This window comes from Rhincodon typus, unplaced genomic scaffold (assembly GCF_021869965.1).
Source record: "Rhincodon typus isolate 14 unplaced genomic scaffold, sRhiTyp1.1 hic_rhity00002370, whole genome shotgun sequence".
Lineage (NCBI taxonomy): Eukaryota > Metazoa > Chordata > Chondrichthyes > Orectolobiformes > Rhincodontidae > Rhincodon > Rhincodon typus.
The window spans coordinates 1-24,757 of NW_025968008.1; the positions used below are offsets into that span (position 1 = coordinate 1).

The 24,757-nt window shown below is 41.6% G+C and overlaps 1 long non-coding RNA gene across 1 annotated transcript; it reads right to left on the reverse strand.

Moving 5' to 3' along the window:
- Positions 1-4,146: 4,146 nt before the first annotated feature.
- LOC125481501 lies at positions 4,147-24,364 on the reverse strand. Its single transcript, XR_007261362.1, has 3 exons — positions 24,259-24,364; positions 7,859-7,940; positions 4,147-5,012 (listed from the first exon to the last, which is right to left on the reverse strand). It is a non-coding gene; the product is annotated as an uncharacterized LOC125481501 (long non-coding RNA).
- Between the last annotated feature and the right edge of the window lie 393 nt (positions 24,365-24,757).

Sequence of the window (24,757 nt, forward strand, 5' to 3'; positions counted from 1 at the left end):
GAATCCCTACAGTGTGGAAGCAGGCTATTCAGCCCATCTGAGTCCACGCTGACCCTCCGAAGAGCACCCCATCCACCACCCTCTGCCCCCCACCCTATCCCCATAATCCTGCATTTCCCATAGCTAACCCACCTAGCCTACAAATCCCTGAACACAATGGGCAATTTAGCACAGCCAGTCCACCTAACCTGCATGTCTTTGGACCATTGGAGGAAACCAGAGCACCTGGCAGAAATCCACACAGAAACGGGGAGAATGTGCAAACTCCGCATAGGCAATTGCCAAGGGTAGAATTAAACCCAGGCCCCTGGCACTGAGGCAGCAGTGCTAACCACTGAGGAACCATGCCACCCCAAGTTTCCCAACAATTAGAGCAAACAATATCTTCAACAAAACTATCCAAAACTTCTGACTGATATAGTTGGCTAGCTGCACATAACAAATCAAGCAAGACTCCTCAAAATTTGGGTAAAAAAAAAAATGGTTAACCCTTAATGGCCGCAGGTATCAAGATAAATTCTTACTTGCATACCAAGGCATTTCAAAGCAAGAGCTTCTCATCATCCATGGCTTTTGTTTTGAATTTCTATGATCCTGAATGATGGGAGCTTTGATTGTCTCATGTGAAGTTGTATTGACCTAGTCTTTACTGACATTAAATAACTTAATGAAACAAATAAACAAGTGCGTGTGTCTGTGTGTGCAGAATGGCACCAGGCGATTCCACTGTCTTTTCAAGATAGCTATTTGCAGGACATGAACAATGAAGCTTCACAGAGTCCAAGTGAAGAAGCTCCTGAAAAAGGCAGTGTTGCTCCTGATATGATCCATCCCTCTTCAGAAGGTTCTCAACAACTAAAACCAACGTCTTGAGCAGACCATCTGCTCGATATGTCCCAAAATTCTTTACAGCCAAGAAGCAATTATGAAGCACACAGTCACTATTGTTACGTAGTCAAGCAGAGTTGCCAATTTTGTTCAAAAACAAGCAAATAAGATGAATGACTGGTTAGTCTGACTCTGAACTTAATGGGTGTTGATTAAGTGTGGGAAGTTGTTTAGAGCAGAGAACTCCATGCTCTTCGATAAAAAATACCACAACCCTACATATTTGTTGCTCAAAACATTAAAACATTTCAAAAACCTTACCAGAATTACAACAACATTCTACCGTTGACAAAGAAAAAAAAAAGGTTAAATTTATCTTCGGTCGAACGTTATATCAGAGAACATAAAAGCCTCAAAACAGACAAAGCTAAAATTGGTAACAAATATTAGGAGAATTAAATATAGCATTTAGGAAAAGTATCATAATCATTGAAAGTTTCAGATCAGTGAAATCAGTCAGTCGTTCTCTCACTGCATATGTAATATCCCAGTCACAAATTATTCTATACCCCCCACTCCTGCAGCTCATTTTCAAGACAATATGTAATAGTAACTGTAAGAAACAAAAACAGAATTGCTGGAGAAACCCAGCAAGTCTGGCAGCATCTGCAAAGAGAAACAGAGTTAATACTTCGAGTCCAGTTACCATTCTTCAGAATTGTTGTGTTTAATTGTAATGCTAACTGATTTGAACTTAATTGCCCAATCCAAATGATGAAGAGCCTAAAAATTCACAAGTTATGTGGGGTAAACAAAAGGAAGTGAAATGAAGGGTTTTACATTTGTCATGTGGAGAAATACAAATACAATATGAAAAAAAAAAAGAAGAAAAATCAATGCCACAGCTCTGGAATGCAATCTGTGCAAACAGAACAAGGAGCATCACCAACACTGCTCAGTGATGCCCAGTTTGGGTTCCGCCAGGGCCACTCAACTCCTGACCTCATTACAACCTTGGTTCAAACATGGGCAAAGCTGAATTCCAGAGGGGAGGTGAGTGTGACAGCCATTGACATCAAAGCTTCATTTGATCGAGTGTGGCATCGAGGAACTCAAGCAAATGAGTATCAGGGGGCAAACTCTCTGCTGGTTGCAGTCAGACCTGGCACATAGAAAGAGGGTCATCGCTGTTGAAGGTCAGTCATCTCCATTCCAGAACATCTCTGCAGGAGTTCCTCAGTGTAGTGTCCTAGGCCCAACCATCTCCAGCTGCTTCATCAATGACCTTCCCTCCATCATGGGGTCAGAAGTGGGGATGTTCACTGATGATTGCAGAACAATTCGCACCATTCACAACTCCTCGGCTACTGAAGCAGTCCATGTTCAAATGGAAAAAAGGTCTGGACAATATCCAGGCTTGGGCTGACAAGTAGCAAGTAACATTCATGCCATTAAGTGCCAGGCAATGGCCATCTCCAATAAGAGACAATCTAACCACCACCCCTTCACATTTAATGATGTTACCATCACTGAATCCCCCACTATCAACATCCTTGCGACTACCATTGACCAGAAACTCAACTGGACTTGCCACATAAACACAATGGCTACAAGATCAGGACAGAGACTAGGAATACCCTGCTGAATAACTCCCCTCCGGACTCCTCAAAGCCTGTCAATCATCTACAAGGCACAAGTCAGGAGTGTGATGGAATAATCCCCACTTGCCTGGATGGGCGCAGCTCCAAAAACACAAGCAGCCCACTTGATTGGCACCACACCCACAAACATCCCACTCCCTCCACCACCGACGCTCAGTAGCAGCAGTGTGTACTATCTACAAGATGCACTGCAGAAATTCACCAAAGATCCTCAGGCGGCACCTTCCAAACCCATGACCACTTCCATCTAGAAGGACAAGGGATGCAGATATATGGGAACACCATCCCCTGCATGTTCTCCTCCAAGCCACTCATCATCCTGACTTGGAAATAGATTGCTGTTCCTTCACTGTCGCTGGGTCAACTTCCTATAATTGCCTCCCTAAGGGCATTGTGGGTCAACGCTCAACAGGTGAACTACTGCAGTCCAAGAAGGCAGCTCACCCTCACCTTCACTGTAAGCAGGGGGGCAGCAAACAATTTAGAAAGTACTTGCTATGTCAACCTGTGTCACAAGAGGATTGGAGTTCAGAAGCAAAGAGCTATTGCTTTAATTATTTAATTCTGGTGACATCGCACCTGAGCGAGTATGTGCAGCTCTTGCTCGAAAAGAAAAATGAACAAAGAACAAAGAACAAAAAAGGGAAGTACGGCACAGGAACAGGCCCTTCGGCCCTCCAAGCCTGTGCTGATCATCATACCCTAACTAAACTAAAGAAAACAAACCTTATGCCTTTATTCAGTCTGCAACCTCTATTCCCTCCCTATTCACGTAACCATCCAAATGCCTCTTAAATATCACCAACGTGCCTGCTTCCACCACCTCCTCTGGCAGTGCATTCCAGGCTCGTACTACTCTCTGCATGTAAAACATTCCTCGCACATCTCCCTTAAACTTTCTCCCCCTCACCTTGAAGCTGTTACCCCTTGTAATTGAAATTTCAACCCGAGGAAAAAGCTTCTATCTACGCCTCTCAGTTTTGTAGACCTCTCTCTATTAGGTCTCCTCTTAGCTGCCATTTTTCCAGGGAAAACAATCCTAGTCTTTTTAACCTTTCCTCACAGCCAATGTCCTCGAGACCATGCAACATCCTGGTGAACATTCTCTGTATTCCTTCCAAAGCTTCCATGTTCTTCTGGTAATGTCACAACCAAAACTGCACACAATACTCCAAATGCGGCCTAACAAGGGTTTTAACATAGCTGCAACATGTTTTGTGAACTGTTGTACTCCATTCCCGGCCGATGAAGGCAAGCATGCCATATGCCTTCTTAATCACCTTGGCCACCTGTGTTGCCACTGTTAGGGAACTGTGGACCTGCATGCACAGATCCGTCTGTATGTTCATGTTCCTAAGGGTTCTGCCATTTACAGTATAATTCGCACCTAAATTTGATCCCCCAAAAATCCATCACCTTGCAATTCTTTGGATTAAACTCCATCTGCCTAAGTCACGGATCTATCTATATCCTGCTGTATCCTTTCACAACTCGTCAGCGCTTATCAGCAACTCCACCAATCTTCATGTTATCTGCAAACTTAATAATCAGACCACCCAGATTTTCCTCCAGATCATTTATATATACTACAAAGCAACAGGGGACCCAAGACTGATCCTTGTGGAACACCACTAGTTGCCAGTCTCCATTCCAAAAAACACCCTTCCACCACTACCCTGTCTTCTATGACCAAATAAAGGATATACTGGCCAGAGAGTGCGCAACAGAGGTTCAGGTGGGACTAACTATGAGGAGCAATTGAGGAGCCTGAGCCTCTATTCTCTAAGGTTTGGCAATCTCAAAAGAAACTCGCAAAATTCTTAGAGAAAGTGTGTGGTCGGAGAAAGATGTTTCCCCCAAGCAGTAGGATCTAGATCCAGGGGACAGTCTCAGAATAAGAGGCAAGCCGTTTGGACTAAGGTGAGAAGGAACTTCCTGACTTAGAGGGCAGTAAATCTTTGGCATTCTCTACCCCAGAGGGCTGTGGAAGCTGAGTCATTAAGTAATGGCAAAGACTGACAGATTTCTAGCTATGACATCAAGGAAAACTGGATAGCACAGGATTATGGTGTTGTGGTTCATCACCAACAATGATCAAGAATGGCAAAGCAGGCAATGGGCTCAATAGCCTATCCTGCTTGCATGCTCTTAACAGACTGTGCATTCATTTCAGAAGCAAGTTCCCGACTTGCAGATTTCTGAATGCTGTGCAAAATGCAATGAGACAGCTAGCCAATGGACTTCCTCTGGACTGATACAGAACAAAAATCTACATCATTATATTTGTTCCAATTATGAATAGTTTATATATTAAAAAAAACACGATTACTGTTCAAAATAATGCACTGAGAATTTGAGATGCTCTTTAAAGTGCTTCCCTGCAAGGCCATTTAGCTGCCATTCTGTTGGAAGGAATAAGAGGCCGAATGGGACACCTGTTCTGTCACTTGTTCTCCCACCCGTGATCACACCAAAGGCAAAACATGGGCCTTCTATCTTGGTTTATTTTTCCAAGACTTCTTTCTAGATCAAAAAAAAACAGGTATTAGTTTTCCACAGTGGCTTAAAGGGAGGAGAGTCCATTTTGCTAGTCTTCACATTCATCCAATAGGTTGTGCCAAATATACAAATTGGGAATGGCAGGAGCAAACTGAGAATTATACACTGCATGGTTAAAGTGTACCTGGTAAATATTCAATGCACACCACACATATAAAGAACATACACTTGAATCAGGTGCTAGAGAAAGGCCAGTACTTCAGGAGAGAACAGGTGGAAAACAATTGAGCAAGAGGCATCACAAGGGTATGCCTTCATGGGGAGTGGAGACTGTAAAGATCAACCATTGTACATTGCCTTTCCAGACTAATAAAAAGAACTACCCAAACTCATAACCAGACCCAGGAGCATCCTGTTGAAGTCAATATGTAGAATAAACAGGATATGATAAATGGATTATTACTGCCAGCAGCAAAATTCACAAAAATCTCAGGCAGATTGCTTGAATTTCAATTTGTTTAACTGACCTCAAGGGAATCATTCAAAATTCAAGGGGAGCACGCAGCAAAAAAAAAATAATCAGGCAAATGTGTGTGAAAACAAAAACACATTGGACAATAATCAGGGCTGTGCCAGCAATCAGCCGTAAGGGGCAGGGCACAGCATTTTAGCTTCGGTTCCCTCTGTCTGACATTACAAAGAGGATGTGGGATGTGGAGGAGGGAAAAAGGAGTGCCATGTTAGCATAACAGGGACAGGGAGGAGAGAAGGGAGATTTCAAAGCAAACTGATTTGCTGCAGGAATTTGAATTGTGTGTCTTCAAAGACAGGTTTATTTATTTATAAACACAAGCTCAGCATTCGACTTTTTTTTAGAAACAGGAAACAGACCACAAAATGACCACAATGTCTGAATAGTTCAAGAGATTTTCAGCATTCAAAAAAGATGAAGGAAAGGTATCAGAAGTTAATTTTTATACAGCAAACAATCCATTAGAACAAAAATGTCCAAAGGATACACTCAGTGAGGCACACTTTAGCACGTGTGTGGAAGAATAATTTTTGGGGAATTTAGACAGATTGGAAAAGTTGTATACATACACAGATGTATTCTTTCCTCTCCACATGACCTCAATAAAACAGTTGTAGGAGTGACAAGACCCGCGAGTACTTTAAGCAATATTTTCCATTAAAACGAACAAGGATACAAAACACAATTAGACCAAAAAAAACTTGTCCTGTTCATTGATGCAGATTTGCAATATGTGAAACCAAAACCTTGTCCATTATCAGAGCTGGAGAGACCATTTCTGTACATTACCTGTGGTTCATTACTGGGATGGCAAATAAAATTTATGATTCAGATTGTGGAAAATAGTTCAGTGTGTTTGAAAGATGCAATGCTTGATGCTTAAAAGGTGAACGAGTTAGATGCTAGCCAACAGCAAATTGATTCCCACAAGCATGTTATTCCAGTATATTACTTTACCATCACTTGTCTTACAGGGGGCCAAAGATTCTTCATTCAAAGTAAAGGCATTTCTTTGTTTCGTAGCTAGATTTTCAGTTAAAAGTCAACTTTCAAGCAATCTAAATTTTGCACAACAATTAACAGGCATCCGGATGGGTCTATGAATAGGTAGGGTTTAAGAGGGATAGGAACCAAATGTTAGCAAATGGGACTAGATCAGTTTAGGATATCTGGTCGACATGGATTAGTTGGACCAAAGGTGTTGTTTCTGACTAAGTTAGGTGCATGACTGGAGAATTTTGGCTTTTCTTGCTCCAGTGCTGGATTTAAGCTTTTCATTCCTTCTATAACAAATGATACTGACAAACATATCCTGTCCCAAATCAAAAATGCAGCAAAAGACCTGAAGATTACATTATCAAAAACCAAAAAAACAGACCAAGTGTGCAAAAATATTTGTTCAGTCTTTGTTTTGTATCACTTGGACTTCTTCCATTGCCTCCTTCACTTTCCAAATTTAAACCAGAACTCCACACTTTAAAAATTGAAGTGAACAGCTACTATACAGAATTCCATAGATGGTGTGGCCGTTCTTTCTAAAGATAAGGAAGGGATTTGAGTAATGCGTGCAAGTTAAATAATTTCCTAAACCTTACATGGCGATGAATTGCCTTTCTGTGCATTGCAGTGATGGTCTTGTTATATTTTTGTAAACATTAGCAGGCTCCATGTTGTACACATCTTGATGATGGGAGGAAGTCTAAAGCATTGGGATAGCATCAAAAAATTAAAATTCAATTTGCAAATAAAGACTACTGTCCTACAGAAAAAAAAATGGAGGGAAAGGCCAGAACCAAAGGCTTTTCCCAGACCTTCAGGATATATTGCTCACTTGGAAATGAACAAAAACTTTACTTGGATGCGAATATCTCAGAAATTTTGGAAAATAAAATTCATTTAAGTATAGCCACATTCCTTTCAATGAAGGAATACATGCATATTCCAGAATAAAAGGTGACAAGAAAGGCATATTGTTAGAGTCACATTGACTGCACTGCATGATTTTACACATTATAATCCGCCCTCATCTTACTCCTACCATCATCCAACCATTGCAGGGATCCACAACAACTCTGCCCATTGTCCTTGCTTGGGACGCAATCATTTGCTTTAAGTTTAATTCGACTTCCTGCCATCTCATGACCCGTTAAATATTGTTTGACATAACACACAATCACCATCAATCCACCTTTCGGGCATCACCCTCTTTATATATTAAAAGGAAAATTACCAATTCCTAAATATGATTGGGTAAAGTGGAAGAGAGTCTTTGGAACGAAGCAGAGGTTGAGAGGGAGGAAGGTTGTGAGGTGGTTTTTTTGTTGTTTGAGTGCCTCACCTCTGTGTCTGAGAGACGCACCACCAAGCCCAGGCCCATCCTCCAATGACATACTGCTTCTGATCTGATCCACAGCAGCCACCTGGAACAGAAGGAACAAACATTGTGCTACTAAACCGGACCAGTTTTAAAACAAGATTTTTTTTTAAACTTCCCTTGTATGAAACAGAGTTAGATGATTGACCCTGTAGAGATTGCAACTATGACAATTGTACAGAGGTGGCAGGATTCAGTAACAAGATGATACAGACAGCAGAGGTGAACAGGCATCTCTAGAAAGTGGTCATGTGCTTTCCATCGGTAGAAAACACAAACTTTACCAACACTACCATGAATTCCTAAGACAGTTTTGCAGTTTGGGAGAAGTTAAATGAAGCTAACTCAGCCAAAGGGCCATGAATGATCTTTTCAAATAAAATTACTGGTCATTTTGAAAAGGAAATTAGTAATATTTAGTACCAACATTGTAGTAAACCCCTGTGAGGATTCCTGTAGTAAATTTTTGATATCCCATCACATACCAATGCACAATTTCCCAAAACTATTACTCATATCATAGCGGTAGCAAGTACTGCAGATACTGGAGTCAGAGACAACACAATGTGGAGCGGGAGGAACACAGCAGGCCAGGCAGCATCAGAGGAGTGCGAGAGTTGACGTTTAGGGTCGGGATCCTTCTTCAGAAATAGGGAGGGGGAAGGGAGCTGGGAAATAGGAAATAAATAGAGGAGGGGTGAGGCTGGGGAAGGTAGGTGGGATGGTGATAGGTGAGTGCAGGTAGGCAGTGGTGGGAATTGGTCATTGAGGTGGGAGGGGCGGATGGGTGGGAGAGAAAATGGACAGGTTGAGTCAGGTCAAGGAGGCAGGGATGAGAGGAAGGGTTGGTCATGGGATGAGGCTGGAGGAGTAGGGGGTGGGGAGATTTTAAAGCTGGTGAAAGGCCTCTCCATCTCCATTTCTGGTCTGCATCTGCTCCCAAGATGGAACGTTCCACTCCCAAACATCCCAGATGTTCTCCTATATCAAGGACCGCAACTTTTCTCTCCGGTGATCAAAAATGCCCTCAAACCCCCTCCTCTTCCCCCCCACCAACAAAAATAAAGACAGAATCCCCCTTGTCCTCACTACCACCCCAATAACCTCCACATCCAGTGTATCATTCTCCGCCACTTCTGCTGCTCACTCTGCGACTCCCTCGTCCACTCCACATTCCCCATTAACCCCATCACACTGCAGGAAGTGCTACACCTGCCCCTACACCTCCACCTCAACTCCATTCAAGGCCCACAGCAAACCTTCCACGTCAGACAGGAGTTCACCTGCGCATCTGTCAACTTGGTCTACTGTATCCGCTGCACCCGATGTAGAGGAAGCCACATTGGTGAGACCAAGTGTGGACACGGAAACCGTTTCATAGAGCATCTGCATTCTGTACACAACAAACAACAACACCTTCCAGTCACCAACCACTTCAACTTTCCCTCCCCGGATGACATGTCCATCTTGGGCCTCCTCCCGTGTCACAATGACACCATCCGCAAACTGGAGGAGCAGCACCTCATATTCCGCCTCGGGAGCCTACAGCCTGATGGCCTAAACATAGAACTCACCGGATTTAAAATCTCCCCACCCCGGCCTCATCCCATGTCCAACCCTCTCTCTCATCCCCGCCTCCTCGCCCTGACACAATCTGTCCATCTTCTCTCCCACTGATCCGCCCTACCCATCCCACCACTCCCTACCCACACTCACCTATCACCATCCCACCTACGTTCCCCAGCCCCATCCCTCCTCTAATTATTTCAGAACTCCCTTCCCTCTCCCTATTTCTGAAGAAGAGTCCCGACACGAAACATCAACTTTCCTGCTCCTCTGATGCTGCCTGGCCTGCTGTGTTCCTCCAGCTCCACACTGTGTTGACTCATATCAAAGTTCATTTTTGGCATTTGTCCCTTTGGATAGTGCAACAGTTGAACAGAAGAGCATTACTCCACAAGAACAGAGATCAGGAATGTTGATTCAGAGCTCCTGATCGTGGGCATAATACATAGACATCTCTCTGAAGCAGGTGGTACACGGTGGGTAAACTAATGCGAGTTCTTCCTTCAGCCCCTCCATCAAAATTCTGAACAGCATTGAATTTCAGCAAATTTAATCTTGAACAGAGGGCATGTGGTTCAAGTGAAGTAACTGGGGTGAAGGGAAGAGAGAGGGAGACAAAAAAGGAGAAGCAGGGAGGTAAGTGAGATGGGGGGTTAAGGGAACAACAGAGGAGGGAAGAGGTTTTTCTGCAAGGGTTAAGTAAGATTACAACAACATATCTTGCACAACAATGCCTCTACCAATTTCAAATGTTTCTCATTGGCATATCTTAGTTACTCATCAGAAGCATTCAGAACAGTCTGGGTTTGAACATCAGGCTTTCAGCTACCACAAGGTTTTGATACGTCTCCAAATCTAGCACAAAGCATTTGTGGTTAACGAAGTTACAGTATTGCAATTGGCCTGTCACCATCAGAAAATACAACTTTCAGTTCAAGCCACAAAGTGTTTCCTACCTGTTGAAATGCTGTAGATAAAACCCCCTCTGAGAAAATAATTGAGCACAAGTTGGAAGGGATGCTTTTGCTAAATTTTTCTCAACAGTCTCAAGGTCGCTGACTGAGGAATTGGATAACCACAGAGTAACTTTCACATGCACTGCACCTTTAACATAGCAAAGCCCGGTGCATAATAGGACAAATGACTTTGAAACAACACTTTTGACAAAATTTTAAGAGGCACGCATGGAGAAATGGAGAGGTTTAGCAAGGTAATTCCAGAGTTTAGGCCCTCTGGGTGAAGGCTTGACCAGCAATGGTGGAGCTATTAAAATCAGGGAAAAGAGGGAAGCCAGAATTGGAGAGGTTGAGAGGCCCTGGAACCATGTGGGAAGATAGGAAGAGGCAAGGCATTGGAGGGATTTGAATGTAAGGATGTTAACTTCAGAACTGAGATGTTACTGGATCTGGAACCAATGTAGGGTGATTAGTACTTAGTGTCAATCAAAATACAGGCAGCAGAATTTTGAACAAAGGCCATGCTGGCTGAGAGGTGGATGGCCAGTCAGCAAAGCAAAGGAATGTTATGGTCTAAAAGGTAACAAAGCCATGGCTAATCAATTCAGTGGCAGATGAGTGGGCAGAGTAGGATGCTCTTTAAGCTGGGTGGGTGTGTGATCAGAAACTCACATCAGGGTTAAATACGGGGAGGAGCGGCATGGAGTCTGGGCATTTGGCCTGACTGCTTCTTTTTGACGTTTTCCAAAAACAATTCTCAGCACATCAGCTAAGAGAGAAAAATCTCCCTCCACCCCAAATACAAGATATCTTAACTGTTTGATTTGAGCTTCCAGATTTAACGTGTCTCAGGGAAATACAGAGGATACAAAAACAGAAATTGCTGGAAAGGCTCAGCAGGTTTGACAGCATGTGTTCTTCTAGCAAATTCTGTTTTTGTTTGCTTTCCAGCATCCACAGTTCTTTCAGTTTTTTTTAAAAATACAAGTGGAAGTCTGGTTAACCAGCAGTGATGAACACACAACTGTGGAAAGATTCAACTGGTGTTTTTACTACAAGTACATAATGTCCATGTAATATTTTAGTTCACAGTATAGGACAAGACTGACTGAAGGATAAAGCATTGGGTCAGGCTCAAAACCACTGAAAGCATACTGTCCAGGTGCATAACAGCCTGGTATGGCAACTGCTCTGCCCAGGACCGTAAGAAAATACAGAAGGTGGTGTGCACAGCCCAGATCATCATGGAGACCAACCTCCCATCCATGGTCTCCATTTACACATCGCACTGCTGCAGAAAGGTCGCCAATGTCAAAGACCTCTCCCAGTAATGCTGTCCTACAACCTCGGTCAGGCAGAAGATAGAAGCTTGAACACACGCACCAGCAGATTCAAGAACAGCTTCTTCCCGGCTGTTATCAGACCGACAAATGGACTCTCCAACTTCAAATAATGTTGATCTTGTTAATGTCAATTTTGCCTTACGTATGCCCTGTGCAGTGTGACCTGTACAACTTCCTCTGTCCAAGTTTTTTTTTCACCCTATGATCTGCACGTCCTTGCTTACAATGATCTGCCTGTTCTGCTCATAAACAAAGCTTTTCACCATACTTAATTGTAACAATAAATAAATCAAAACCCTAAAAATTCAGGACATATAGCAAAGTTAGCCACTGTTGTCATATATAGATTTTTAATTGCTTTATCAAAGCAGCTTACTGTTAATATTAGCTTTTAGTCAGCAAGATTTGTGGTTTCAACAAATTAGCTGCACACAAGTGCTTGCAGTGAAACAAAACTAGTTTATACTAATTTCACACCTAACAGTTACACCTATTTTACATATCTATCACTCCTTTACCACTATTATCACTGCCTTCGCCTTTGGCACTGGGCATCCTCACAATCTGTTCCACTTACTCCACCACCTCCATTATCAACATTATTAAAAAAACCACCATTGTCCAGCTCCTTTTAATTCTGAAAAAGTCATACTGAACTCAAAACATTAACTCTGTTTCTCGCTCAACAGATGCTGCTAAACCTGAGTTTATCCAGCATTTCCTGTTTTTAAAATGAGTTTCGATACAATGTAGCCTGATGACGCAGATTTTGAGAATCGCATTTTTATTTTAAAATGGATTCTTGAACACCAAGCTATTTAAATAAAAGTACATCCATTTTACTTTAGTATGTGGCATGATCAAAAGCTTGGCTATCTCCACCTTTGCCTCTGAGCAGTTTATTCTCTCTTTCACCTCCATGAATGAAGTTGTAACTTATTTCATACTAAAAACATATCGATTAAATACTGCAACAAGGTGCATTGAAGTCTCTCTCTTTAAGGTCATACTTAATCTACTTCCTTGCAGATGTCTCATGTGAAGCTTATACTTTTCTCTGCAAATGCAGTGGTTAGAGAGAAGGGAAAATGCTTTCACTATGTTCCCATGAGATAGTGGGATCTGGAGTGCAGCATTCGCTTCCCTTCATTTCCTTCTCCGCTGCCACTGTGCCTCATCATCTTTGTAACTTTAAGTATGATGTAGCTTGATGGACACGTTGTTATCACGCTGAATGATTGTGAGAAGCTTACTACCAATCATTAATGTCAATACTCTCATGCTTCATACCGAGTACCAGATACTGAACCAGTTTCCCTTCGAAGGAGGGAAAGTTGATATCAGACAAACATAAGGAGAGGCAGTAATATCATGGCGATGTCAGAGGACAAGTAATCCAGAACCACAGGCTAGTGTTCTAGGGTGGTGGACGGAGGGTATTCAATATTTTATTTACATTTACTGCCACATTATGGGAAAAAATTCCCTAAAAATAGACTTGAGATTGAGGGCAAAAGGCACAGCATCCCAATGACACTATTACCTTCACATTAAAATAAACCTTGTGTGCAGAAATTTTCAGTCTTTCCTGAGATATGTGCCACTATTTATTTCCCTGGTGAAAGCTGAATTCAATGAAAACTGGAATTTAAAGCTAGCCTAATGGCAACCCTGTAACCATGATCGATTGGTGTAAAAACTCATCGTGTTCATGAATGTGGGGCAAGGAATTCTGCCATGTTTACCTGGCCTACATGTGATTTCAGACCCACAGCAATGTCCAGACCTTCAGGGCAATAAATGGCAGCATGCATCCCAAGAGTAAAAGAAAGAAAAATTATGCAAACAAGGTTTTTATTTTAATGTGAAAGTAATAGGGGCATTGGGGTAGACTCAATCTCAAGTCTATTTTTGTGGAAGTTTTGTTACCGGAATATGGTGGTAAATGTAACCAAAATATTGAAAACATTCCCTTCACAAGTGCAAACTATGTGAAGTCATAGATATTGAACCCTTGAGCTGGGTGCAAACGAAATAAATCCTACTGATTTGCATCACCCAGGCACTAGCTTTTGAAGATAAGTCAGGCCATTTGTGTACCTTCTCAATAACACACCATTTAACACAGAATCTGTTACTGAAGATTCCCCCCAACTTCCAAATAATTCCTCTTGGTTAAATAGTGTCAGTCACTAATTTCCCACTCATCACCTTCATTCTCTCAATGTTTGTGTGAAGTGTTTCTGGGTGATTAGATTCCTTAATTTTTATGATTGTGCTGACAGAACACCATGCAAAACAACAGGAGGATTTTTTTTCAAGTAAACAGAAGTCAAAACTAGGTTCTACTGAACAGTTACATTCGACAGGTTGTGGAGCAACCCCTAATCAACCAGTAGGTTAGTATTTGGCAGAACTTCTCCGTAAACATTCCAACTTGGCAATTTCAGCAATAAAAAGGTTAAAAATAGATTAAAGAATGCACGTTGAAGGCAAGGGGACAGGATTGAGAATGAATATGTCAACCTGTCAGTCACACTTAGCAATTGCCACTGAGAACAGAATAGTTTTGCACATCACCTGAGAAAGCAAATACCCATTTCTTTTAAATAATTACCATAATGATACTACTATCTCTACTTTAAGTGAAGGTTAGTTTGGAGAATTTTCTTTCAATTTGTTTCTAGAATGCGTGCAGCACTAGTAGGGCAACACTACCTATCCTCTGGGTAATTAGGGATAGACAATAAAGAGTCACATTGTTGTGGGTCTGCAGTCATACGTAGGCCAGGCCAGGTAAGGACTGCAGACTTCCTTCCCTAAACACAAAACGGATTCAGACCTATTTCAGCTTGAAAACTGTAGACTCCGACAAATATGAGGGGACACAGGGAAACTGGGCAGATGAACAGACACCCCAGTCCTGAATATCTAATCACGAGTAAAGAATGTGCTAGTGTTTCTTAATTTCATCAACAATCCGCAAGGGTAATAAAGAGCTTGGCAATAAATATTGGCCTTCCCACAGATGCCCACATCTCAGAAACAAATAAAAAAGTCACACTACCCAGGACAGATGTGACAAAGAGCTTTCAGCATTGAGTCATTTATAGCACAGACAGAAGTCATTCAACCCCATTGAGTCAAGTCACATCAGCTTTAAAATTGAGCAATACAGTCAGTCAATCTCCTTCCTCATTGATATTCAAACTAGTCTGAACACTTCAGACAGACATTTTGTTATTACAAGTTATATTACAATTTGGCAGATGTAGGAAGCTTATCTAGCGAAAAGAAGGCTGTGTTACAGTCATTTACTATCCCTTAGAATAAAATTATTAATTTAAAAATGCAAAATACTGTGGATGCTAGAAATCTGAAGTAAAATCAAAAGTAAAATTCTGAAAAGCCATATTCAACACTAAACGTTAACTCAGTTTTTCTTCCTACCGATATTTTGCAATGTCAATCCAAATACATATCACATAGTTGAGGTTTATAAGCAGATACTGCATCATAACAAACTAAAGTTATTTCAAAAGCTAATCAGCATCAGTGAAATGTCAAGAATGAGAGTGACAAGAAGACTTTAAAAAAAAGTGGTTGTTCAAACACATGGGAATTATGGTAACTTGAAGACAATACATTGAAGTGGGTCACATTTTAAATGGTAGCTTATATTTATGTAGTGCCTTGGAAATAGAGAAAAAAAATATCAAACGGACTTCATCGAAAGGTAGTGAGAAAAATTTCTGTTGAGCTAAAGGAGATACTAGATAGTCTAATTGAAAACTTCACATTACATATATAAAACATAGTCAAACAAACCCGGCACACTTCACAGGAGTATTAGAAACAACATCTGACATCATTTAAGGAGATGAGATGAGAAATTTTTTTTTATACTTTCATGGGATGTTTCTGCCACTGACTGGACCAGCATATATTCCCTATCCAAGATGATGGTAGCGAGCTGTGTTCTTAAACGTAAACTTTGATCAAAGAGCTAAAGTTTCAAAGAGCATCTGAGAGAAACAAAATGGAGATTTAGTGTGGGAATTCCAGAGCTTAAATGTGGCATGGCTGAAGGCCCAATCAATGTAAAAACAAAGGGATTGCAGGATGTCTTAGGGCCCAGTTAGGAAGTGGGGAACAGTTCTAAGAAGGTGGCTAGAGCATGTTACAGAGATACAGTCAGGCTAAGCCATGAAGGATTTGAACACAAGAATAAGAATTCTAGAAAAGGTGTCAGGAGACCAGTAGTTAAAGGAGACCAGGGAGCAAAGGATGGATGAATGACAGAACAACAACAGAAATGAAGACACAATTTGGAAGCATGCGGACTTTGTAACAGGGTCACCCAAGGTCAGCACTGGGTCAAATTAAGACCATAAAAACTAGGAACAGGAGTAGGCCATTTGACCCTTCAAGCCTGTTCCACCACGCAATAGGATCATGCCGAATCCAACTTTTGTGTTTTTCTGTAATGCTCAATTCCCTGACTGATCAAGAGTCAATCTGTCTCAGCCTTAACATATACACAAGGGCACTAAGGAGTTCCAAAGACATCCAACATTCAGAGACGAAATCCCTCCTCACCTCAGTCTTAAATTACTGTCCCTTTATTCGGTGACTATGCCCTCTGGTCCTAGACTATCCCATGATGGAAATCATCCCTTCAGCATTTAACCCATCAAGTCCCTTAAGAATCTTATATATTTCAATGAGATCACCTCTTAAAATCTTCCAAAGTCCCAACCTGTTTAGCCTTTGTTCATAAGGCAACCCCTCCATACCAATGATTATCCTCATGAATATTCTCTGAACTGCTTCCAATGAAATAGTATCTTTCCTTAAATAAGGGGCACAAAACTGCTGACCAGTACTCCAGATGTATTGGATGCAAACAGGCTGGTTCGATACAAACATGGAGGGGGAATAGAATTTGCACAAGGGTTATGGAGTCTTTTGTTTAGTTGATGGATGTCCTCTAGTTGTCAGGGTGTGGACATGGGATAAGATATAATCCTAGAGCACTTTATCATTGCAAATGTTACACTGGAAACCAGATGAGGCAGATAAATGAGCTACCTTATAGTTATGTTGCTGAGATGCTGCAGCCTCCAGTTCATGCGCTACCATCACTGTCTGTCAATGGATGCACCATCTCAGACATCAGGATTACACTGCAGGATTTCAAATTCCATCAGTGTTGAAGCTACCCTGTATACAGTTCTCATCAAGAATGTTTTAATCCCTTCACCTCAGTTCTCATGCTAAGTAACAGTTTACAGCAGGCATTTTACTCAAAGTTAATGGACATTTGAGGGTGTACGCATAACTTTCACTGTTATTTAACCCTTTATAAAAAGGCCAAAGTTATCCAAAAGTATAATACAGTCAGAGGTGCCTCATGCCTCCAACAGCTCATGCCCATTGGAAACACTCATCATCTAACAGGCTACTTGGCCTGCAGTAACAGCTTTCAACCACAACTCCTTTAAAAAATTCATCCTGCCTATTTTATTAAACACTGCATTGGGTAATCAGAGTTAACTTGCTCTTCTCAAACTGCAAATTTTACAATCCCTTCCTGTTACCATGTTGAAATCATACATATGGCACTTTTCCAACTGCAATTAATGATATCTCCAAGAGCTAGTGGAACATCTCACCTTTCTCAATTGCCCTCTTCCTCCAACCTACATGCTTTTACTTTCAAGTTTAACATTAGCTACCTACGGTTTAATTTACTTTCACTCCTCCTCATTTTTACCTCATTTGTTTCCTAAACTACCAGCTTGGTCAAAGACCAGACTCTGTGCAGAAGGCCATATGGGTTTTACATATTACACACATTATTGGTAATGCCAAAGCTCCCCGATATCAACAAGAGGAGAAGTTTAAAAGGAGACTTAGCAAAAGTAACAAACGGATTATAGAAGTAGCGCCATTTATTTTCTAAATCAACTTTCAGAGATGTTATTATATCTCTGGAGCAGGTGAGACTTAAACCTGGGTCTCCTGATCCATGGGTAGGGACATTACCACTGCATCATAGGACGGCCCTCAGCTTCTCCGAACCCAGCAAACTGCTCCAACCAAAAGATAAATCTATGACTGCATTTGGAGGTGGTGCAAAGAAAAATATTTGCTAATTGTTTGTCTTCCAATGAAGAGAGGAGTAGGCCATTCGGCCGCTCAAGCTTGCTCTGCTATTCTAGACCACAGCTGTTCATTTACATCAAAACCATATTCCCGCACTATCCCTGGATTTCTGCCTATTTATAACAACTTCTAGTTATCAGTGGATTACATTTGGTTGAGAAATAAGAAAATTGGAGCAAAATGCTCAAGTCCAACTCAAGACTACTCCAGAGTTACAGCTGAAAACTATCAAAATTTATTTGTTTCTTGCCCACCAGAGCGTGACCCTCAACGACTCCAAATGAAATAAAATTCAGCTTGTCAAGGTGGTAGGAGACAGAGGTGAAATATTCTGGATTGGCTGTATGCCAAAGACACTTCCACAGTATTGTTCCTCCCAAAAATTTCCATCCATGATCTAGGAGCTAGGACTGACGTCCCCACGCCCAGGTTCATATTCCACCTGCATCAAAAGGCATGTCATTACACACATGGCCAGGTTGATTAAACACAGCTACACAGTGGCCAGATTCTTAACATCAAAGAAGATACAGCAAAGTGACAGGAGGATCTGGATGCATGGGGAAAACAGAATGAACCAGCAACTGGCAGATGTAGTAAGAAGTGGATATTGTAATGTAATAAAATTCAGGAATAAGAACCAGCCAGAGGGGTGGTTTATTCAGATTTAAAGGCAGCCTCAGCAAAACAGATCAGAAATGGAATTCTAGTGTAATGGGAATTAAATAAGGTTTCATAAAAAAAGTATTGCAACTGGAATACATAACTCTATGACTTTATTTAGAAGCTGGTACTGTAAAGGCACATTTTAGCAGGCCATGAACCTTGAACACACAAGAGCCCATGTCAGCAGAAATGACTTGTGAAGACTTGTATACATTAAGAGGATTATATCAGCCTTGGGAGCAGATTACAGCGCAAAAAGGATAGATAAAGAATAAGGGATATACCTAGGATGAAAGATTTCTATTTCTCGTACAAGAACAGAATGTAAACAACGTGTGCGGTGATCGCAAGGGTTTAGTGGTTGATAGTTATCAAACAGGGATGGGACAGAGCTGGACAGGCTATCAGACAGAGTTCTGTTTAGCCAGAGCAAGACAGACGTGCCGAGGTTCTCCGAATAAAGACGACATTAACTTGTAGACCCGAGTCTGCCCATGTGAAGGAGATTTGTATCTCTCTTCTCCCTAACACATTCACTGCAATATTTTCATTATTTCTCTCCTTGCCCGAGTCACTCTCCAGTCGGCCAAGGTGCAAATCCAGCTTCTCTCACAGCACAACTCAAACAGCTTCAAAAAGTACCAGACTTAAAAAGGTTGAACAGACATTTGTGCAAGCGCATGTGGTGGCTACTGCAGAATCAGAGCAATTGATTAAAAATTAGTCACATCTCTATTAAATTCCATCTTTGTATAATCCATAGTTAGTTTAATTTCAGTTCTGGTACCTGAACCCATCTCTGCTGACAGCCCCAACTGAATTTACACAAACCCATGCCAGCTCCATGTGGTCACAACATAGACAACAGTGTCCTATGGTCCAACAAAGGTGGACAGTCACAGTTTGACCACAAGAATGCATCAAGTTGGAAATATACCCAACACAACAGTGTAGTGGGGAACCTCTCACCTGGAGATGAAGATGGGTTGCACAGAGCTTCTCGTACCACCTCACTGCACAGCAGCAGAAAGTGAGCAAATGACTCACATCTGGGAAACTGCTTCGACCATTAACTTGTGCATTCACTTAAGGCATACAAAACATTCAAGTCTCACTGTCGACTCCTGGTTAGCCAGAACCAGATATTCAACTGTTACAATAAGAGTTAGGTCAAGAGATCACAGGATGTAATTGGGACAAGATAGATAAAGATCATGGCCCAATGGGGGTGAGGGGTGGGAGAAATGAGGCAGAAAATCTACCCTTGAGGGTGTGGCTTAAATAAATACAATTCCTAAGAACAGGCATGAACCTTCTACCAATAGGTTCTGACTAAACTTGTTATTTCTCAAAATTCTAACTCTTAACTCTAATTCTTGCAAGAAGCAAATGCCACTTCGTATCTTGTTTAAGTTAGAAGGCCTTCCAGCTACATGCAAAAGTTTAATGGGACTGAACTCAAGTACATAAACTTTTAATTTCTCCTTCGCGTCCAGACAGCATGTGAAAATTGTCCAACTATCTCCCCAGCTGAACTGAATGTCTCATCACAGAAGTTATATGAAGTCAGCATCTCAGATTTTTAAATAGCCCACAATTAGTGGCTCAGTAAATTGAACTGTTTACAGTTCCCATACACCATACAGGATTAAAAGGGATTCTGCCTTGAGCTCAGACTTGATGGAATAAGGTCTTTTATTTACTCCTTTATTTATCTCCTTTATAAAACAGCTTTTCCAACTGATCCGATTTTGCAGAAAGCATTTATGCCAATCTTCAAGCCTGTGACACACTTTGTGCAATATTCTTAATATGCTTCCTCAGGCCACTTCCGCTGCTGATGACAGACTTGTAACCACCAAATTTCATCCCATGATTGCAAAAGCTCAAAATGCTCTCTCCACACAAGTTAAGAATAAAAAAAACAATAATTAAAACACTAGGCATTTTTTAAAATGGAGTACATACGCAGCCACATATTGTGCAAAAAGTTTCCACTTCACTGAAAAGCTCACCGTCAGCCTGTGAACAGAAAAAGTTGACAGAAAGGAACACCTGAACTTAAAAATATTAAAGCACTCACATTAAGCAATGGTGTACAGAGCAGAGCACATGAACACTAATGGACAGCGTGTGTTTGTCCTGAAACTCAAACCAAGGACCCCCTGCTTCCAATAATCAACTTGAACCTTCACACAATCCTACACTTCTCCATATTCACAAAGGAAAGGGATGATGTGGATAGAGTAATCCAAGAGGAGCAGTGTTGAAATATTGGATAAAATAATCATGACCAGACAGGAAGTGTTCAAGGAGTTGGAATAATTGAAAATGGAGAAGTCACCAAGACCGGATAGATTATTCCCTAGGATGTTGAAGGGGGTCGAAGGATTATTTTTCCAATCTTCACTAAACTCAGGTGAGGTGCTGAAGGACTAGAGGAATACAAATCTAGTTCCATTGTTTAAAAACAAAAAAAAAAGGGTACGAAGGAAATGCCAAACCATTAAATCAGCCAGTCAGTCTTACTTTGGTGGTGGGCACATTGTTAGAATCACTCAATCCTGAGATCAGATAAACTGTCACTTAGAAAGGTACAGGCTAGTCAGGGATAGCCAGCACGGCTTTGTTTAAGGAAGGTCATGTCTTACAAATTTGGTTTGAATTCTTTGAGAAAATGACAAGGTGGTTCAACAAGGGTGCTGCAGTGGATGTTGTCTACGACATTTGACAATGGCAGACTGGTCAAAAAAAAAGAAAGCCCATGGGATACAGGGTAATGTGTTGAATTGGATCCAAAGTTGGCTTAGTGATAGGAAACAATGGTCAATGCCGGCCCTCGCAAACAGAAAGCTGCTTCAGTTGGTGTTCCACAGGGCTTGGTGATGGAACCCTTGCTGTTTGTTTTATACATTAACAATTCGGACTTGAATGTGGGAGTACAAATGAGAAATTTGCAGACAACACAAAAATTGGCCACATGGTGGATTGTGTAGAGGATGGCTACAAGCTCCAAAATGATATATATGGGTTGGAGAACTGGGCAGGAAAGTGGCAGATGGCATTCAATACTGCTAAGTGTGAGGTAATGCATTTAGGGAGGTCAAACAGTGAAAAGGGAACACACAATAACAGGGAATATATTGAGGGGGTAGATGAAGCGAGAGATCTTGACATGTAAGTGCACAGGTCCCTAAAGGTAGCAGTACAGGTAAATAACATTGTAAAGAAGGCATATGGAATGCTCTCCTTCATTGGCACAGATATCAAATACCAAAAGTAGGAATATAATGATGAAACTGCATAAGACACTGGAGAGGCTGCAACTGGAGTAGTGTGCGCTGTTCTGGTCACCACATTACAGGAAGTAGGATGGAATTGCTGTGGAGAATTTTTTTACTACAAGATGTTGCCAGGGCTGGAGAACTGTAGAAATGACAAGAGGTTGGAGAGATTGGGGCTGTTTTTCTTGGAACAGAGAAGGCCGAAGGGTGACATGATTGAGGTATACAGAATTGTGGCGGGCAGAGTTAGAGTAGACAGGAGGGACCTGCTTCCCTTGGTACAGAGTTCAAAAGCCAGGGGTTATCGATTCAAGCTAAAGTCACAGAAGAGTTAGAGGAGACGCGAGGAAATCTCTTTCTTAAAACAGAGGGTGGTGGGTGTCTGGAATTCGCTGCCCGAGTTGGTGGTGGAGGCAGAGACCCTAAACTGTTTTTAAAAAGTACCTGGGTCTGGATCTCAAGTACTGCAAGTTGCAGGACTGTGTAGGCTAATGGGATTAGAAAAGGACATCTGCATGTTTTGGGATTAGCGTGGACAAGATGGGCCAAATGGTCCCTTCTGTGCTGTATCATTTCTATGGTTCTAAATGAATGGTTGAAAACTAACTGCAGAGTTTCCTCTCCCTCGGATCTCACAAAACAGATTAGAATTTAAGGTGACCTGAAAATAAGCTCTTCCTCATCCAGCACCTCCTTACCAGGCAAGATCAACAACATTCAAGCTGAACTGCCACACCAACCCAATTCCCTAGGCATTGTTAAATAGTGGCATACAATTCTTCTGATAGATCTCACAAAACTACATTTATATAGTAGCTGCCCCAAACTCAGAATGAATCTCTTTACAACCAATTAAGTACTGACACAGAGTGTAAGTCACGGTCATCCAGAAAAATGCAGTAGCCAATCTGGACACAAGATCCCACAAAAACACAGGAATACATGGTTTCAAACAGAACGGCCAATAACATTACTTGAGAGATAAACGCGAGCCAGGGTGCTGGAAGAACACAGCCCTCCCCCACTGCCATGCTACTTTGAGTAACGCATGGAAACTTCTACGTTCACATGAAAGGAGAACCATTCCACCATTCAACGTATTATCTGAAAGGTGTTAGCTGCCCCTTGCTATTACACCAGCATGTTCAGCTTAGATAATCATCTCTGCAAAGGGAACTTGAGCCTACAACCTCCTGACAAGGGGTTGCCTCTCACAGCCGGGCACATCAGGGGCACAGACATGTGCACGAGGACAACACCTTCAAATATACTCGATAACACTGGAAAAAAAAACAAAAAAAATTGTTCACCTGATGGTAACTTGAGGCTACATTGGAGCCAAAATTTACACCAGAGAAGAATGAAAATCAGCTTCATTCGATGAACAGCATTACATTTTGGGTGACCATTTTACATTAGAATTGGTCTCATTTAGCCAGCAATCTACTCAAATAAAACAATACTATAACATCACTGAGAGGCTACTCCCTAAACACTTAACTGGAGGAAGCCAGTTAATGACAGACACTTTACAGTCTAATAAAAAGACTTGCCTCCACACCTAGGGCACCAGATGTTGAAACCTGCTACAATTCTTGCAGCATAAACCACAACAGCGCTGGCATTCTATGGCTGAGCATAGTCCCAATGAAGATTGATTATTTAAATATCAGAATTGTTAGCCAATCTGAAATGGATGGCCGTTGACGGAACTTAACAGCCAAGACTAGGGAACAATATTTTCATGTAATGGACTAAATGAGTTTACACACCAAACCCCATGCTCATCTTCCTCAGCAAATTTTCCATCCTCTCACAAAGGCAAAGGCAATGGCAATCTTTTACTATGATATGAGAAAACGAAAACCAGAGTTCTATTTTTCAGAGCTTAGTCTTTACAGCAAGTGCTCTCCAGCTTTGCTACCAGAAGTAGGCCAAACGTGGGGTTTGAAGTTTACCTCTTGGTTCAATAGGACAAAGTCGTGGTTTACAGTTAGAATGCACATTTTACTAAAATGTCCCAAGAGGCATGATCAAACAAAATTTGACTGCAAGCCACATAAGGTCCCATTCAATCTGAATAGAAAAAGCTTGGTCAAATAGGCTGGTTCCTGAGGTTTAGGGAGGGAATTCCAGTGGCTGGGACCCTGTATGGCACCTGAAGACATGACAAACTCGAGTGCAATTAAAATCAGAGATGCTGAAGAGGCCAGTGTTAAAGGAGTGCAGATATGTCTCAGTTCTGGGACTAGAGGAACTTCGTGAAGGAATGAACTGGTGAAGGTTTTGAAATGAAACCATCAATTTTAAAACCAAAGCACTGTTGACCCAGGAGCCAATGTAGGTCAGCGAACACACAGATAATGGGCAAATGAACTTACTTAAGGCTATCCAAACTCAATAAAAACCTGAAAGAACTGCAGATATTGTAAATCAGGAACAAAAACAGAAGTTGCTGACAAAGCTAAGGAGGATTGGCAGCATCTGTGAAGAAAAGAAAAATCAGAGTTAACGTTTTGGGTCCAGTGACCCTTCCTCAGAATATACTGGTCCTGAAACGTTAACTGATTTTTGATTCAGATGCTGCCAGACTTCTGAGCTTTGCCAGCAACTTCTGTTTTTGTTAGCCAAACTCAGTTTTATATAGAGAAGGTGGAAAGCTGGCCAGCAGTATGTCAGAATAAAGTCTGGAGGTAACAAAGACATTGATGAGGTCTTCAACAGCAGCTGAACTGAGGCAGGGGCCAAGCTATACAAAGCTCATCTTTGGTTCAAGTGTGACAAAGGTCACAAACAACCAATCTGGCTCAACCTGAAGACAGCTGCAAGAAAGGGGAATGGAATCGGCGGTTTTGGACCAGGGTAGCAATTGTCCCAATA